Raw genomic sequence first — 6000 nt, 5'->3', positions numbered from 1 at the left:
TCCCTGCCAGCCACGTGGGCTAGAGCAGGTCACAGTGCAGCGGGCGGGCGGGTGGGCAGGCGCAGGGGGGCGGATGCCGGTTTGGAGGGAAGCTGCGGCCAGGCCTGCAGGAGATGCTGCTGCTGCTGCTGCTGCTGCTGCTGCTGTCGGGGTGGGAAGCCGACACCGCTCCCGCCTTCCCCTGCACCCGCAGACATCGCACTGGGTGTGGTGAGTTGTGGGCCCCGGGGAGGGAGGGACCCCTGCTGCTTGGGCTCAGGCTGCCCCGGGGGACAGGGGCAGGGGAGTGCCCCTGCACATCCTGCATCCCCCTGTAGAGTTCCCACATGTCCCTCTGGCTGCTGAGCCCAGGTGCGCAGGTGTGGAAGCATCCTCAAGGCCGCCTAAGTGGCAGGGAGGACACGGCGGGGTCAGGCGGCACCCCTTGACCCCTGCACCCCCAGGCTGTGGCCGGACCACTGTGTGATAAAAAGTTCATGATCCGGCCCCACATTCAAAAAGGTTGGACACCCCTGTGATAAGTAAAGCTAGTCGCACTCTCTCATGCATTAGAAGGTGCATCACGACCAGGTCTAAGCAGGTGATACTTCCCCTTTATGCAGCACTGGTAAGACTGCAGATGGAGTACAGTGTCCAGTTCTGGGCACCGCACTTCAAAAGGGATGTGGATAATCTTGAGGGTCCAAAGGAGGGCTACTTGTATAATCATGGGCCTGCAGGTAAGATCCTACAAGGAGAGATTCCAGGACATGAATCTCTGCAAAAGAAGGTTGAGAGGGTATCTTGTGGCTGTCTACAAATTCACCGGGGTGGAGGAGGAGGTGGGCAGCAAGGAACAGGGAGATACTCTGTTTACCAGGGTGCTCCTTGGGGTTACTAGGAACAATGGCCATGAACTGACAGAGAGCAGATTTCGATTAGACATTAGGAAAAATTTCTTTATGGTAAGGGTTGCCAAAATCTGGGATGGGCTTCCAAGGGAGATGGTGCTCTACCTTACCTTGAAGGTCTTTAAGAGAAGACTTGACAAGCACCTAGCTGGGGTCATCTGACCCCAGCACTCTTTCCTACCCAGAGCAGGGGGTCAGACTTGATGATCTACTGAGGTCCCGTCTGACCCTAAAAGTCTATGAAATCTATTATATAAAAGGGTTTTTTCCTTAGCATTTCTTCTTCAGCTGTGTGTGGCCCATTCCTGTAGGCAGGTCAGGAGAATAATACCTCTTGCACAAAGCCCCTCAGAGTAGGTAGGCAGAGGACCACACAGTTTATGCCTCTGGATCAGGGTTAGGCAGGAATTAAGTGCCAAGCTTTTGGCCCTGTCAAAACCAGGAACTTTGGGAACCTGACGAATTTGAATGTCCAACTGAGGCACTTCCATGGTTAGTCAGCAACTGCATGGGGATTTTCAGGACTGCAATTCTGAGTTTAAGTGACTAAATTTGCTTAAGACCTTATATTTAGATACTTTACTTCTTTTTTTTATCTGTTCTTTCACCTTTCTGTAAATAGAACTTTTAAAAGCAGTTCAGCAATACAGAAACACAAATACCTTAAAAATCAAAGAAAGCTGGACATCTAGCCCGTGTCTCCAGTTTCTTGTCTGTGAAACTGGGATAAAGATACTGTGCTGTGAAGTTACATTAGGTTATAATTGTCAGATCAAGGGATTTTTCAAGGTATGATGGGGAAAATGGAGGAATGAATTCCATAAAATAATTTTAAAAATTGGTTTTTCAGAGCTCTTAGATGAGTAACTGATTAGTAAAGTGCCCTTCTTGATGAAATTTTGTATGTAAAACCTGATGATAATATTCACTTACTATCCAATGCATGATCTTGCTCCCATAAAAGACCTCTTAATTACAGCGCCTTGAAAACAAAGTAGTAAAACCTGATCCCCTGCTTTGTCACATACCCGGGCAAACATTCATCTCATCTTTGTATTTTTTGTAGCCTTTCAAGTTCTGCAAGCTTTGTTTAAGCTGAAATCCTTAAAGCAGATACCGGCTTAAAGGCAGCAAGTTTGGATTGAACAGCTCTACTCCTTGGCAATTTCTTATTTGTATTAAAGAATGAATAAGTGACCTTTGCACCCTTATTACCACTATCTCCCATCACTGGAAATTGCAAACTCAATCCACTAAGTCTAATTCACATTTTCTAGATTTTTGGCCTTTAAACTACTGCCTATTTTGGCCTTTGAACTACTGCCTGTTTAGACACTGTCAGTTACTAAAAAGTGTACTTAAGAGCATTTTTAGTATACTAAACTCTCTTATCTGTACAGTATTAGATTTATGGGCCAATGGATGGTGTATGTCCAACCTATTAGTATTAATAAGGCTTGTATTTTTAGGCATTATCTATTGCAGGTGCTGTATCGTTAAAAGAAACCATGAGTTCTATTAGCTCCACTGACTAATAAATCTGCAATTCTAGTACAAACACAGCTTACTTGGACAAAACAAGCTAAAAATCATTGAAAATGATCTGTAAGGTTCCTTCCAGCTCCCAACAACTATGAAACCTCTAGCCCCATATTTAAAAATTACAAATGACACTCCCCTGCATTCAGAAGAACCCAATTCAAAATGGTATTAAATCCTCCCATCCTGCAACTGTTAACACTCCTTTCTTTTCCAGATAAATAACTCATGGAGAACAAGATAATTTCATATTTTATTTTTGGATTAATATAAAGACATTGTAGTCTATAAGACATCGTGGGGGTCTAAAGTCTCCAGCAACTCTCTACTACTCAAATGGTGAAAAGCAGCAAACTGGAAATTTAGGGATTGATCCTGAAAGGTACTGAGCCCGTGACTCCCACTTATTTTAATGGGAATTGATTTAATTGTAAAGATGTTTATATGATTAGAGTAATGGATGGGGAGGAACCAGCCTTTGAAGAAAATCCAGCTACTCAAAGAAAACTCTGCTTCTGATTTGGGCCCTCTTAGAGCAGCCCATAGCATTTTCGTTGTGGAAGGACAGTCCACCAGATGAACCTGTATGTCAGAGCAAAGCCCCCCTGAGGACAGTGGTGTGCTGCATGGATTTAGTAGTCTTCCCATGTCTTATGGATTGCAGGATTGGGGCTCAGAGTTGCCTTGGTTATGTGAAACTACACAAAATTTCTGGACGCAGAAGGATGCAACTTGTCCGCTGCCAGATTAGTAAAGCCGTAAACACCAGTCTGGAGTTAAACTGCACACAGCATAGGTATGGCCCACTCTACTCTCACTGGTTAAGTCTCATCTACAATACTGTGTGCAGTTTTTGGCTCTACCTCGTATTTTAAAACAATATGGAGAAGTGAGAGGGGGTCCACAGCCAAGAGACAAAAATGATAAATGGCTTGGAAGTCAAGCTGTATGAGAAAAGGTTGAGGAAACTAAAAGTATGTTTATCTTGGAGAAAAGAAGACTAAAAGACTGCCATGAAGAAGGGGGAGAGCAGCTGTCTGCAGAGGGCAGAACATGAAACAGTAAGTTCCAGCACAGTAGGTCTATATTAGATCTCAGGGAAAACTCCCTTACTGCTGGAACAGCAAGGTGATGGCCCAGGCAAGTGGTGGAATCTCTTTCACTGGAAGTTTTCAAGGGGAGACTGGGTAAGCATGGGACAGAGATGATTTAGGAGTAGCATTCCTGCGGTTGGACCAGGTGACCCTTGAGGCCCCTTCCAACCCTATGATTTTATGAATGCAAAAGGAAAACAGAAAAAAAAAAGAAACTTTCAGTGCTTAGTGACTGTTATCCTAGTAAAATAACCACATAAATCTCTCCTGTGCAAATATGCATTTTAGTGGAGACTGAAATGCTGTTTGCCTGCAGAATGGCATAGGTGCCAGCACTGAGCAGGTCCAGCAGTATTCTCAAAGGACTACTCCCAGGGACATCAAATTCAATCATGCTGAAACAGCTCACAAGGGAGCCAATTATAGCCAAATATGCTGATGGTCATGGGTATATGCTATCCAGGGACAGATGGGAAGGCCATGAAATCACTTCACATGAGCCTTGAAAGTTCCCAAGCATCTTTCTTCACTTGGAATTCACAGACCAGGCCCCTCCCCTCATGCTGGTAGGTGCCTAAGTCCCTTTTCTCAAAAACTGAAGAGAATCAGTCCTTTCTTTTAAAAGGTGGCAGATGGAGGCCACATACTCCTCTTATCCAGTAAGTCAGGATTCATGCAGGATGTTAAAGACAGGTTCAGATGCATCCTCCACTTGAGGGCATTAAAGCATCCCCTTCCCACCCCCCTTGCATCAGGTTACTGGGCATTATAGACTATTCTGCTGTGTGTGGGCTCTTTATGTATTCATTGGGCCAGAAACAAAGAGACAGAACCAGAGTGAAAATGTCTCTAACTTAGTGATTAGGGCACTTCCCTAGGACAGAGAAGACTTTTGTTTCAATCTCTGCTTCAATGAATTAAGTGCCAACCTCAGGATTTGGGATTGCACTCCTGGAGACAGATACCTAAAGACTCATTGTAGGGTTTAGGTACCTAGTTTGCAGTGTCTGTTGTCTACCCCCTCCCCCGTGTCCTTACCCCTAGTCAGAAGCAGCAACAGGGAGGGAAGCTGTAGATGTGTGGTGCGGTGAGGCCGTGACATCATGAAGACATTTAATAGTGCAGGGTTCTCTGGAGTTGAGTGCATAGTCCTTGCCTAGGGGCAGAGCCATAACTGACTGTTTTCTCAGGGTTTCTTTGGAATGCTCTCTTGCTTATTTTCAAAGCAGTGATTCTGAGCAAAGAAATCTATTCCAAAGAACTTGAATTGCAAATGTATGATAAAGCAGCCTATACAATGGGCAATCGCAGTTTGGAGCACCACCTAGTGGCAGGAAAGCAATACTCTACCTTAAGTAGCACATGCTCAGAAGATACAGAGCCACTTCCAGTCTCACATCTTAACCACAAGATCATTTTCGCAAAGAACGTTCCCTTTCCTACACCCACTGAAACATGAAATAGGTGCTAAAAGAAAAAGCATTTCCTCCTCACCCCCGCAAAAGAAATGATCTTTCATCACTTTTTTCCCCCTCTCCCAATAAAATATTCTTAACCCTAAACTCTGGCCTGCATTTCATCTGATTGTCCTGATTTCCTAGAAACATACCTTGCCTAATTCTGAGTGCGAGTACATGGGTAACAGCAAAACATTTCTAAAGTTGTTTCAAAATGAGATTCTCACTAAAGCTACTTCTGGCCAAAGAAAATACAATTATTGTTCTTGCATAATTAAAAAAAAAACTGGAAACAACTTTTATTTTGTTGGGGTTTTTTTCCTGGCAGCCAAGGCACCAGAAATGTCATTTTTCAACACTAGCAATTTTTAATTGATTTTTTTTAAAAAACCAGTCACCAGCTGCTCTACTTCTTAGTAAAAATTGTGTACAACTTTTTTTTTAAACCATGAAAAGCAGCCAGTTTTATTCTAAGCAGACATTACACTATTGAATTGCAACTGAGATTCCATTACATATGGTACTAATTTTAATGGAATTATTTTTATTTTAATAACTAATGAAAAATAGGTTAGATGTTTCCTTTTTGCATTTTTTCCCCAGCTTGAGCAATAAAAATAAACTATTTTAGTCAGATGCATTTTAACATTCCCTTGCACTTAAAAACTGTTCTGAAAGTTTTACTTGCATAAAACTGCAGGGGAATGTGTGCATTAGCTAGCTAGCCAGGGAATGAGTTTTGGGGTTTTTAAAACTAATTTAAGTAGCATTTACCTATTATTTCACTGAGAAATTCTGACAATCCCACGCTGAGTAGCTTGGGTCCAGGTTTCAAAGTCAGTAGTCAGCAGTAAAGCTGAAAATTTACATGTGCCCAAGGCTGGGTCATTAGCACAATGTATTATATAAAACATTGTCTTTGCTATGTAAAGGATGAGAAGAATGCTGGGTTTAACAGAAATGGGGTAACTGCTTCAGGGAATAGAATAATCTATTAGGTTGGGCAGTGACAGGCGCCAT

This window comes from Crocodylus siamensis, chromosome 1 (assembly GCF_052110815.1).
Source record: "Crocodylus siamensis isolate JL-2025a chromosome 1, ASM5211081v1, whole genome shotgun sequence".
Lineage (NCBI taxonomy): Eukaryota > Metazoa > Chordata > Crocodylia > Crocodylidae > Crocodylus > Crocodylus siamensis.
Note: the sequence above shows the minus strand (reverse complement) of the source record.